At 41.4% G+C, this 14,023-nt stretch overlaps 1 protein-coding gene across 6 annotated transcripts in view; it reads left to right on the top strand.

Moving 5' to 3' along the window:
- The window catches only part of LOC126091870 (parathyroid hormone/parathyroid hormone-related peptide receptor-like), a 509,713-nt gene that overhangs the window by 315,556 nt on the left and 180,134 nt on the right, over nt 1-14,023 (top strand). For 2 of the 6 annotated variants that reach the window (XM_049907189.1, XM_049907172.1), the window contains exon 1: nt 8,071-8,218. The exons of the other annotated variants lie outside the window; for them this stretch is intronic. The gene's annotated coding sequence lies outside the window, so the exon portion shown is untranslated. Of the gene's footprint in view, nt 1-8,070; nt 8,219-14,023 lie in introns of those variants that run through there. 6 annotated transcript variants of the gene reach the window in all.

Below are 14,023 nucleotides of genomic sequence, written 5' to 3'. Positions count from 1 at the left end.
TATCCATTAACTGCAATAAACTAAACACAGACCGAATGTAATTTCTAAATTGATGCCAATTCTAACACTGTCTACTGAGAATTTCTCTAACCGTCAAGGTGATCCAAGCAATTTCATTGTAAGCGTATGTGAAATTTAAATTTTAAGTGGTACGAATGCTAAGGGCGCCCTGCTGAAGTGCGGTCTTCGCCTGTTATCGCTCCCGTTAACGTGATTTTCAGAGCCACTGTCCCCACAGATATGTCAACGCCTGCGGGCTGCTTAATGGTTTGAAGTAGCTGACAATGCAGCATTTATAATGAGCGTACCTGCAGTCCTTTAAAGGACAACTGCACACTGGAAGGCTGGTGGCAGAGTTACCTAGGTTAACTGCCTCTTCTGGCTTCTTTTCATAGAATGCAAGTGAAATTTTAGATTATTTTGATGTTAAGAAGTCCAGTTTATCACTTTCTTACACCGTTGCTGTTACGCTATAATATTTCAAATTGCGAAGGAACATTTAGCATTAGATTATCTAAGGTAATGAAACTTTATCATTCATGAGACATTAGAAATTAAACGAGTGGATGACAGTCTCTTTCACAATAGCGCTCGTTAGATTCAGAAAATAAGGAAGAAAATGCAATAAAAGTCAATAATTTTTGCATAGTTAACTGTATGGCAACATTTACATCCTTTTGCAACAGAACACACCTTGTGAATGACCATGAGTACCTCCTCAAACGAATAATCTCCAGCTGTGGTAAATTCTTCATCTCTTCGGAAAGGTGCCATTTCAAAAACAATAAAATAAATATATCATTTACATAAGACGTTAAATAGTATAGCGTGTTCGAAATACTTTTGTTGCCCTTAATATTGTATAAGTAAAATACCAGAAAAGGAAGGAGTATTAATGTCTGCAAAATTAAACTACTGAAATTGTTTTATGTATGACAATGGTAGTGGAGCTCTGTGGCTGTACGTTAAATTTATAGAAGAAATAAAGCAACCAGCTAAGGTGTTAATGAAATATTGCTCTCTGGAAGAGGTAATATAGCGAGATGAAACTTTAAAACAACTAATGAAAAGCGCTAAAGTTTGGGAAATGTGTTGCCGAAACATTGGAAGACATTTCGTTACACAGCGATGGATATTCGTACAGCGCTTTACATGAAGCATGGTATGAAAGCTCCAAGACGTCTCATTCTTGGCGCAATTACGTACCTGTCGTTGATATCAGTATCTCAAACTATACGAAGTTTGAAAAACACGCTCACGACATTAGGAAGCTTTTAGCCACAGTATCGACTTGAAAATAAAATCTCGTTCAGAGGAGGGAAAAGTCGGCTATTCTTCTATGGTGATTCAAATCGATGTGTTTCCTCTGCCTACGTCTTATTTTTTTTTCTGCTTTTTGTAGAACTGAGTAAGGCGAAAAATTGTGTGTATTTAATTAATATGAAACAATTTGTGTCACGACGTAGTGGCTATGTTTCATCGAAAAGGAATTTCCACACAGTTGTTCAGCTTCTTAGTGAGTGGTAAACAATGTATGAACATTTCTTTGCACGCTGTCTAGACGTTGTGTCTCTTCATTGACTGTTTCTATGGAATTGTCATGCTGTTATTACTGTCAGTAGTTTTTGTCTTGATGATCATTTGTCTACATCTTTTAATATCTTTTAATACATTACAGTAATGTTAATAGAGCGGAAGTGGTTCAGTATCCACACCTCTTGTAAGAGTTATGAAAATTGCCATTTTCAGCTTACACGATGCTTTAGTCTATTTAGTTATCCACAATTTTTTATTTATTTTGTTTAGGGCATATCTTCAAAAATCTGTAACAAATTTGTTATGAAATAGACTACATTTCGAATTACTCGTATATTCTCATTTATTGTATAAATCAGCCTAAATCGTTTTATACGATTATTAAAATTCCATTGATAGATTGATCCGTCGGTTCGTGGTAGAATATTTTATACATCACGAATGTAAACACACACGACTTGGTATAGTGTTGTACAATATTTATTATTTATTTCACAAACCGGATGCTAGGTCGTTATCAGGTACAAAGATAAAAATGTACAGCAATAAAATTGTTGTACCATCAAATATTTAAAACTAGTGCATCTACAGTGTATCTAGTTTTCCAAAGTTGTCAGTTGTTAATGTTTGATTTCGGTCTAAAACGAGACGAATTATTTCCGTGAATTATCTCTAAGTTCAATAATCGTACATCCCATTTTCACTGAAATAATTCGTCTCGTTTTAATCCTAAATCAAACATTCGTTATCATCACTGTAAAACAAGATTCTCTGTAGAATGTAGATGCTCTAGATTAAAATCCTTGATCCTTCGAAAATTCCATTGCTGTGCATGTTTGTCTCTGTATTTGATGATAGCATAGCAACCGAAAACTGGCTTGCAGAAAAGAAATGAATAAATGAGTAAATATTGTAGAATATCATACCACTGTCGTATATAACATTCTTAAAATATTTTAATCTGCCGCCAACGACAGGTACTACAGATTGACATAGACATATCTTATCTTTTCCATGTGATATTGTTGACTGAAAGGTTGTAAGTAGGCTGTTTAGGTGTTCTTATTGGTAACGCCACGGAGCGCTCTGTATGAAAATCACTGGCTGTGTTGTGTGCAGTCTGTGGTTAGTTTGCATTGTTGTCTGCCATTGTAGTGTTGGGCAGCTGGATATTAACAGCGCGTAGCGTTGCGCAGTTGGAGTTGAGCTGCCAGCAGTGGTGGATGTGGGAAAGTGAGATGACGGATTTTTTGAGAGCGGATGATCTGGACGTGTGTCCATCAGAAACAGTACATTTGTAAGAATGGATGTCATGAACTGCTATATATATTATGACTTTTGAACACTATTAAGGTAAATACATTGTTTGTTCTCTATCAAAATCTTTCATTTGCTAACTATGCCTGTCAGTAGTTAGTGCCTTCAGTAATTTGAATCTTTTATTTAACTGGCAGTAGTGGCGCTCGCTGTATTGCAGTAGTTCGAGTAACGAAGATTTTTGTGAGGTAAGTTATTTGCGAAACGTATAGGTTAACGTTAGTCAGGGTCATTCTTTTGTAGGGATTACTGAAAGTCAGATTGCGTTGTGCCAAAAATATTGTGTGTCAGTTTAAGCACAGTCTTGTATAATTTTTCTAAGGGGACGTTTCAAGGTTGATTAAAAGCACATCCATCGTTAAATATTTGTATTTTTCAGGCATGCGATAAAACATTTTTATTCGTTGTGTCAGAACTTTTTCCTCATTATTTTTATTTGTATACCTTGGACTAATTTATTTATGAGCGTACCTACGAGGAACATTTTTAAAACGAACGATCCACTCGGATACAAGCTGGTTTTCCCACAAAATTTAAGTGGGTATAGGATGGACAGGTACTTTAATTGTACTTCATTAACCTCGTGGTGTGCTAATGGGGTACATAATAAAAGTGAAGTTAACTGAAGGGGATAGCCCTATTTGAAGGTGCAAAATACAGGTGACTTTCGCTATTTTTTAAGCAGAATAAAAAGTAATGCTGAATCTGATGATATAGTTTAGTTACTTACACTCTTCGCTTTAAGAAATCATCTTTATGTCCACATCGGACGCTCCCTGTAACCGCTGCACTAAGTGGAAAAACCCCTTGCAGCCTAAATGTTGGTCATCGTCGGAAATTCCCGAAGCTCATCTTTTGGACCTACTATGAAAATAATTTTGTAGAAGTCATTTTCAATATATTTCCTATCACTATCCATAGGATAATTGAAAAATATTGGGGTCTAACAAAATGGTGACGTTTTGAAACAAATGACATTTTCTCCGCCCGAATATCTATTCGAAAGCGTGCACTGAAGAAAGATATAGCGAAATAGTTACGTACCCTGACAGATAATTCAGTTTAGCATCAGATTAAGATCTCAATAGTACGTACTTTCTCAAGTCATGTTTCCCACGAATCTGAAAAACACGGTTCTGAGAAAAACGCGTTCTAAAATTTTGGTTTACATTTTTTGTAGTGAAGTTAGACAAACATACCTCTACTCATAAATCCCCGGACCACATAACAATCCTTCTAGTCCCAAAGAAGCTCCTTCCCCACCTTCTTCCACGCTGTGGTAGTTCTGCTGGCGCCTTTGACAGTTTTTGTCATCCGCTGCTTTGCTAGTTCGACACGCTTTTCATAAACTTTTGTGCAGAGTCCGCTCTCAAGTTCGAACACTTCCATAATATCCATAATGCGTGTTAGGTCGTCGTTGTAATTTCATGTCGACTAATTTGTTTTCGCTGCGAACGGTTCGCGGAGACACTAATTCACAATTCGCTTTATAACTCTATAACGGAGTTTGTGATGGACTTGAGGTGAACACTACAAAAAAACCACACATCCCAGAGACTAAACGACTTTGTGTGGAGGACACCTACAGCTCAGGGACATTGTGATTATCAGTAACAACACTCAACACTCAATAACCATTCAAATTATCATAAAATTAGAATACTGAAAAAGGCAAGAGAGATGTGTTTCCAAAACTCACAAAGCTGTATGAAGATGCTTTACAAAAATAAATAAATAAATAAAACAAAGCAACTACAGGTCTCACGTAAGCATAGACGCATGTCCGGGCTTATAATATTTATACACTCCTGGAAATTGAAATAAGAACACCGTGAATTCATTGTCCCAGGAAGGGGAAACTTTATTGACACATTCCTGGGGTCAGATACATCACATGATCACACTGACAGAACCACAGGCACATAGACACAGGCAACAGAGCATGCACAATGTCGGCACTAGTACAGTGTATATCCACCTTTCGCAGCAATGCAGGCTGCTATTCTCCCATGGAGACGATCGTAGAGATGCTGGATGTAGTCCTGTGGAACGGCTTGCCATGCCATTTCCACCTGGCGCCTCAGTTGGACCAGCGTTCGTGCTGGACGTGCAGACTGCGTGAGACGACGCTTCATCCAGTCCCAAACATGCTCAATGGGGGACAGATCCGGAGATCTTGCTGGCCAGGGTAGTTGACTTACACCTTCTAGAGCACGTTGGGTGGCACGGGATACATGCGGACGTGCATTGTCCTGTTGGAACAGCAAGTTCCCTTGCCGGTCTAGGAATGGTAGAACGATGGGTTCGATGACGGTTTGGATGTACCGTGCACTATTCAGTGTCCCCTCGACGATCACCAGTGGTGTACGTGGCGGTGCGGTCCCCTACGGCACTGCGTAGGATCCTACGGTCTTGGCGTGCATCCGTGCGTCGCTGCGGTCCGGTCCCAGGTCGACGGGCACGTGCACCTTCCGCCGACCACTGGCGACAACATCGATGTACTGGGGAGACCTCACGCCCCACGTGTTGAGCAATTCGGCGGTACGTCCACCCGGCCTCCCGCATGCCCACTATACGCCCTCGCTCAAAGTCCGTCAACTGCACATACGGTTCACGTCCACGCTGTCGCGGCATGCTACCAGTGTTAAAGACTGCGGTGGAGCTTCGTATGCCACGGCAAACTGGCTGACACTGACGGCGGCGGTGCACAAATGCTGCGCAGCTAGCGCCATTCGACGGCCAACACCGCGGTTCCTGGTGTGTCCGCTGTGCCGTGCGTGTGATCATTGCTTGTACAGCCCTCTCGCAGTGTCCGGAGCAAGTATGGTGGGTCTGACACACCGGTGTCAATGTGTTCTTTTTTCCATTTCCAGGAGTGTATTTCCATAATCTAGCTGGACAAATATGGAGTCCCAGCTTGCGAGAAATTATCCATTTTAATAGTTAAACCACATTGGTGGGTTGTCATAACAAAATAGAGCACTCCCAAAAGGTGCTTGTCAGAAAGTACAAACATGACTGCTGAATGAGCCAGGCCGGATAACACCCCGAAGGATATAATATCCGGTAGACTCCAGCTATGTGAAGCCAATGAAGCAAAACTTAAAATCCCGGGCAATGTGCGTACTACCACGGTTTTGCTAACATGTCGATATGGCGTAAGCAGCCTTGAAGGTTAGCAATAAAGCACATTCATACAGCTATGCAGCTTATGGAAACGCCGCATATTCTTGACTTTTTGTTATAATCTTTAAGATAATTTCAATGGCTGTTGAGTGTTGAGCTATGTTTTTGTTGCTCATACTCCTACAGATCGATTATTTCTTAAGCATAAAACTGAACCAATCAAACTTTCATTTGTCCTCTTCACTACTGCTGTCAGGTACATTCATATCAAAGTTCAGTTCATTTTCTTCCTCTTCATAAGTGAACAGTGAACTGGGACAAAAACCACACTTTGGCTCTTAGTTGTGAAGAATGGTAAAAGAGACGCCATGAGGTTTTGAGATTTTGACTTTTTAATTTCGACTGCGTCTTCGTGAAGTGGACTGAATGTAAACTCAGATGGAATCTCCAGTTTTATGGAGCCATGAGATAAAAACTACACTACTGGCCATTAAAATTGCTACACCACGAAGATGACGTGCTACAGACGCGAAATTTAACCGACGGGAAGAAGATGCTGTGATATGCAAATATTAGCGTTTCAGAGCATTCACACAAGGTTGGCGGCGGTGGCGATACCTACAACGTACTGACCGATTTCTCATACACAAACAGCAGTTGACCGGCGTTGCTGGTGAACGTTTCAGTGATGCCTCGTGTAAGGAGGAGAAATGCGTACCATCACGTTTCCGAATTTGCTGCTCGCGTTGGTCGACATCGAATGACTGTTAGCAGAATATGGAATCGGTGGGGTCAGGAGGGTAATACGGAATGCCGTGCTGGATCCCAACGGCCTCGTATCCCTAGCAGTCGAGATGACAGGCATCTTATCCGCATGGCTGTAACGGATCGTGCAGACACGTCTCGATCCCTGAGTCAACAGATGGGGACGTTTGCAAGACAACAACCATCTGCACGAACAGTTCGACGACGTTTGCAGCAGCATGGACTATCAGCTCGGAGACCATGTTTGCGGTTACCCTTGAGGCTGCATCACAGACAGGAGCGCCTGCGATGGTGTACTCAACGACGAACCTGGGTGCACGAATGGAAAAATTTCACTATTTCGGATGAATCCAGGTTCTGTTTACAGCACCATGATTGTCGCATTTTGCAAGCGTGTATTCGTCATCGCCATACTGGCGTGTCACCGGCGTGATGGTATGGGGTGCCATTGGTTACACGTCCCGGTCACCTCTTGTTAGCACTGACGGCACGTTGAACAGTGGATGTTACGTTACAGATGTGTTACGACCCGTGGTTCTACCCTTCATTCGGTTCCTGCGACACCCTACAGTTCAGCAGGATAATGCGCGACTGCATGTCGTAGGTTCTGTACGGGCCTTTCTGGACACAGAAAATGTTCGACTGCTGCCCTGGCCAGCACATTCCCCAGATCTCTCACCAATTGAAAACGTCAGGTCAATGGTGGCCGAGCAACTGGCTCGTCACAATACGCCAGTCACTATTCTTGATGAACTGTGGTATCGTGTTGAAGCTGCATGGGCAGCTGTACCTGTACACTCCATCCAAGCTCTGTTTGACTCAATGCCCAGGTGTATCAAGGCCATTATTCTGGCCACAGGTGGTTGTTCTGGGTAGTGATTTATCAGGATCTATGCACCCAAATTGCGTGAAAATGTAATCACATGTCAGTTCTAGTGTAATATATTTGTCCAATGAATACCCGTTTATCATCTGCATTTCTTCTTGGTGTAGTAATTTTAATGGCCAGTAGTGTAGAATCAAACATCGAAGTAACAGTCTCTGTGGAAGCTACCGAACATTTGGAACGGACCTGGGCACTTGGATTGGCCTTGAAAAACGCAACATCAACATCCGAACTCCATAAATAAGCGAGAGTAATGACTGGTGGTCCTTGGGCCACGTTTCGCGTGGCCTGTCGTGTCAGGGAGATTCCAGACGGAAGCCATCAACAGTGCGTCACCGTTGCGTTTCGCGGCAGCTGCGGTGACGTCAGGGATCGGCAGGGATTATCGGCCGTTGGCTGGCCTCGACCGCAGCTAGTGAGCCGGGACACGGGCCGCCGCCGCCGCCGCGCGTTGCGTCTGCACAGTGGCTTCCGGGCAGCCTCGCGGGACGCGCGCCGAATCTCGCGACGGGCCTCGGACGTTCAGCTGGACTGGGAATGAGGCTGCGGTAGAAGCGAGTTATCTCTACCTGTCGAGTGCACCCCGAGGTGAGCAAATGGTCGCTTCATCAGGCGCACTGATTTAAGCCACAGTGCCACTGCGTCACGTTTTATGTTCTACACTACAGCAACTGGAAACTACCACCGTGATGTTTATCATATTTTGTTGAGATGATTAAACTCTCATTCCATTCGGAAAATCATCATCAACTTCAATAATAGGTTTCAGCCACCCAGGCACGCATACACTTGTAGATTCTTTGTAATATGGAAGTCATGTCACCTTAAGGAACTTCTTACCACGCCTGTACGGAACATTTTATGGAAGTAAGAGAAGGTCCGGAGAAGTTGGACAGTGGTTCAAATGGCTTAGAGCACTATGGGACTTAACAACTGAGGTCATCAGTCCCCTAGAAGTTAGAACTATTTAAACCTAACTGACCTAAGGACATCACACAGATCCATGCCCGTGGCAGTAGTCGAACCTGTTACAGTAGCGGTCGCGCGATTCCAGCCTGAAGTGCCTAGAACCGCTCGGCCACATCGGCTGGCTGTTGGACAGTGGACTGCAGAAGTTATCTCTTCGTGCTAAGTCCCGATCCACGAACCTTACTTTGCTGTGTTGTGTTTTGTTTGCAATTATGTAATATACTCTAAGACAAAAAAAAAAAAAAAGATAAGCCGCGAATCACCAAGGTTGATGTGATGTTCTTGTACAAACAAATAAACTTCGAACTTCACTGACTGGAGTAGAATTGTTGTAAGTGATGAGTCCCACAAGTAACTGAGCCCTGGTGGCCAGCTAATACATGTTCGTGTCTGGAGACACCCAGGACGTCTTTGGGACACTTACCTCACGTCGCCCGCAGTACGGCCATTTCATTTCACTGTGGGACCACTTTGGTTGTCTTGCACGACAACACATCGACAAAATGCTAATCCCCGTTTAGTTGCCCTTCGTAGCAAGTCATCCTGCACTTTTATTTCAGCAAGATAATGCCCGCCCGCACACGGCGAGAGTTTCTACTGCTTGTCTCCAAACCCTAACTTGGCCAGCAAGGTCCACGGATCTCTTCCAAACTGATAACGTTTGGAGCATTACCTGCTCTAGATTTTGTCGGTCTAACGCGCTGACCGGACGGATGCAATATGCCTCATGAGAACATCCAGGAACTCTATCAGTCAATGTCATGTCGAGTAATCTGCTTTCATAAGGGCCAGAGGTGGACTAAAGCTTTATTGACTCACCCAGGCTCTTTCTCTTGAAGAAATCACACAGTTTTTCTAAACCTGTAACCATTCGTTTATCTGTACATATGCATCACATCTACCGATTCCTGTGCCATGTGGATAATTCTTTCGTGGTACGCATTTTGTTTCTTAGAATGTATTATATCTTTAATCTTACTTTAAATAAAACTAATATTAATCTCCGTATTATAGACTGTGACAGTTTCCGGAATACGTAATAAAAATGAAGATTTTTAACTGCCACAGCGTTACGTTCAGTTCGTATACGACAAAGCAGTTTCGGGTTTTACTGCACAAAAACTTAAATTTTTATAATTTTCTTCTTTAACAGGCGTAAACGGAGAACCCGGAACGAAAATGAGATGGAAAAAAAACATGAAGGAAGGTGTGGAGTCAGACCTTTTTAAATGTCAGTCAGGGAAGCGAATTGGAAACAGTTCGAAGAACTTCCTCACATGATAGACTTAAGCCTTGACGGGAGAACGAAGAGGTGGCTATGAAACTAGTTTCAGGAAAAAAGTTTGTTGCGAGAACATTCAGAGATGAATTGGAAACAGTATTGCACAATCACGTTAAAACTAGCCAGTTTATGTCTTCGACTAAAGTTGTATTCTTAAATGCGCTGTACTGCTACGGTTTCATGAAAAGCAATGCAGGTATTAGTGCAGCTGAGTCATGAGTCTGCAGCGAGCAGCAGGTTCCAGCGAGGAACAAGTAGACCGATTCTTTATATTACTAGGTTAGCTGTTGGACTTGTACAAGTTTATAGCCATATACAAACTAATGACAACATTTTTGGAGCAAATGTGACTTTTATACAAGTCACAATGCAGTGTCAGGTACAACTCGCCAAAAATATAAAGGATGAACGTACAGAAGGGGGGGGGGGGTGGGAGGGGCGCACGTGTTTTATAACTCTGACATGTAACATGTGATGAATACAACAACACAATCTTCTAAAAATATCAGAATTAAAAAAGTATAAGCCCGATATCAGACGACGTTCCCCTACACTCTTCCCAACATATGTCAGACACTTTCCATGGGTGATACATTAGGAGGCAGCACAGGCCAATCAAACATCTGCACATTACTGAAAGCTGTTGTGGTGTGAGCTGTTGTATAGAGTCGTTCATTATCTTGCTCGAATATTCCATTTGGTACACTGGTCTTGATGAGTGTGTCGACAGAGCTTACCATCCTTACCATAAACTAACGAGCATTCAGGTTCTCTTCAATAATTGTGAAATCAGTGCAGCTGTCATATCTAGTAACTTGCACATCACGGTACCAGGAGTTATGGCTGTCGTGAATCACTGCTTCCCGTGACCTTCACCAAAGAGTGTACGAATGCGTTGATGTCGATCTGTCACAAGATAGAACACCCGAGAATGTCACTGAATGTCCCAGTTCAATCTTTAATCAAGTCTCTCTCGACTGTCGTCTGATGTCAGCGATAAAGATACATGACAGTTCACGTAACAACACCGTTTCCAATAATAACAATTTGTTTTAATTTTTTGGAGACAGGAGTTACACAAAAATTTTGAAATTGGTAGAACCCAAACCACATGTATTTATTTATTGCTTATTTAGCCTAACCAGATTAGGGCCCTAATGCTCTCTCTTACATCTGATAAGGAACTACACATACCAAAAATTATTACATAGCAATCGTAGCATCATTAATAATAATAATAATAATAATTGTAAATAATAGTAATAGTAACACTAATAATGTTGATAAAGGAAGAATTACGAATGATGTCAAATAGTTATTACATAGCAAACTCAATAACAATAATTCGCTTTATTAACAGTAAGTTATAGTTGCAAATAATAACAGTTATAATAACAATAATAATAATGAAATAATGGAGGCATTAATTAGTTTAGCACTTCTGAAGCCTTGTTTGCTATTAGAAGTAAAAGAGATAATGAAAGAGGAGAGGATTGAAATGAAAACGACAGTGGCTGCTACGAAAGAAGATAATTTCAATAGAGAATTCTATAGACAAGTGGGGGGAGGGGGGGGGGTTGATGAGAGTGAGCTGTAAGAAGAGATAACAACTGTGATAGAAGATGAGCCATTAGCTGTCTCTTGAAGTTTGAAAGGATTTTAATTCCTCTAATATTTTAAGGAAGACTGTTCCACAGTCGGGTTCCTGATACAGAAAATTGGTGTTGTAAAGTGGTAAAGAGAGGATTTTACTTTGCTGAGAACTAGTATTTCTGCTTCATTGTTTAGACAGTAGCGTAAAGGTTGAAGATAAATAGGAAGGAGTACTGTGACTGAGAAGACAATGCAGCGAACACAGAGTATGATAATCTCTACGCTTATCGGCACGTAGCCACGATAATTGTTCATAGGCAGGGGTGACACAGCTTACATCACAAATCTATTGCACACAAGCATTCATGGTCAGTTCAGGCCGGCGTGAACACGCACACGAAAGCCATTGCAAAATAGGACCACCATAATCAAGGGTGGGGATTGTTAGTGCTCTGTGAGTTTCCTTTTTAACCTCTAGAAGAAATTTTTCTTTGTATTTATGTAATGAATGACGTAATGCTGACACCTTGTTACAGAATGGAGTTGTGTGTTCAATTCAGTCTAGGGGATAGTCCAGAATTATCTCCAGATTCTTTGCACAAGAAGAAGAAGTGATATCTGTATGTTTAAGATTAAAGGTGGAAAAGATTCTCTGAATTCAATAGGAATGCGTCTTTCGTGAGCGACTAAGACTGCTTGTGTTTTACATGGGTGAGTTTCAAACTCACGTTGTGTGAGCACTTTGATAAAGAAAGTAAGTCATCATTTACGTTCTGGATGACTGTTCACAGATTGGTTCGGCTTTCACTTGGGTATAACTGAAGGTCATCAGCATACAAATGATATCTGCAGTGGGAGATAATACATGACACATCATTAACCTGTAATGAGAAAAGTTTGGTTTACGAAGTTCGATAACCAAACATGAGTCCTAAGATAGCAACCATCTTATTAATCATACACTGAAACATTCCGAAAACATAATTTTAAAGAACGTTGGCATGCCGAAAACATGTAATTAAATTTGAGTTTAATAGCGATTATTTCAAAGAAAACACGTGTAGTTAAAGAAATTTCCAAGTCTGTCCCCTTATGTACTCAGTAGTATTTCATTATTTATTAGTTAACGTTGGATTACGTGATTGTAACAACGTACGTAAACCTCAAACCACACACACACACACACACAACTTCACTCAAAATTTTGTTATAGGCATAATAATTGCAGTTTTGTAGAATGTAATCAATTTTTCGAGTTAGATATTTTGGACACTTTTATTATCATTCCGATGTTATGAAAGCTTTTTACCATTACAAATACGACTTACAGACCTTATATGGACAATAATGCACTCTGATCATTTTTCTTCACTGTAAGTACCGGATATTAAAAATGTAAACTAATTTTATAGCATTATTCCAGAGTGTTCTAGAACAAAGGTCAGCGCTGGGCGCCAATGGTTGCGCATTCGTATTTTGCATTTATCCAAGTCAAAACCTATGTTGTACTGTATTGTGATACACTATTTGTTATTCAATTGTTTTTGATAATGAAAAGTTTTGGTAGTGCTTTTGAAAGAGGTGACATGTTAATGTGGAGGTACAAAATGCTGTTGTGAATATGTTGTCATACGCGTAGTTGAATAAACCCTGAAAATGAGGAATCGCTTGTTTTCTCGTTCACTATAAAAACAACGTGACGACCTCAAGAATCACCCTGAAGACAACGACTATCACAAACAGATGAAAAAAAGATGATTAGTTTATTATGTACATTGAAATGGTATTTTTCACGATATCCGCACTGCACAAAACCTTAGTTGATACAGTAATGAAGTGAGTAAGTGGCAACGATTGAACTTACAATATTTAAACATCTGGTGAGGAGTCCATTTCAAGGTACGCATTAAATACCGTGAGGGGCCGCCGCCATGGAGGAACATCCACTCACCTGGCGCCTCCCAGGTCCGCTCACAAACTAAATATCTTCTACGTCACTTCGTTCAGTGCGTCGTGTCGTCCGGCGATAGTGAAGACAGTCGCCGCAAAGGCTTGGCCGCACAGGACAGGATACGATTGTGCCACGCAACACTGCATTAGCCCCGTCACACAGGAGGCGGTCTGTCACAGCGAAATAGTTTTGACAGCGGCGGCAGGCGATATGTTTGTACAGAATCACAAAAGCATCGCGCGATCTTGGCGATGCACATCAGTTCGTGGTGAAGTTTTTCTCAAGATTGAAGACGGAACGGAACTGTTGTTAGAAAGCGTGAAAAAGTACACGTATTTGTATGTCACTTCACACCAGTTCTACACAAATGTGGTGAAAACAGCATAAACATAAGCCATGGCTGCAGAAGAGTTGAATGTCACTAGTGAGTACGAATATGATTTTATTTCACACAGTTACTTTATTATGTAGTTATATTGTTCATTATTTTATCAGTGTCTTTTGAACTTATATCCTGCTGACCAAATAAACAGCGAAAGCTTCTCGGACGTGGATCGCAGCTTGTGTTGGTATCCAAGTGGTGGCATGTGTTAGAAAC

Source organism: Schistocerca cancellata, chromosome 1 (assembly GCF_023864275.1).
Source record: "Schistocerca cancellata isolate TAMUIC-IGC-003103 chromosome 1, iqSchCanc2.1, whole genome shotgun sequence".
NCBI lineage: Eukaryota > Metazoa > Arthropoda > Insecta > Orthoptera > Acrididae > Schistocerca > Schistocerca cancellata.
This window is presented reverse-complemented; position numbering and strand designations above follow the sequence as displayed.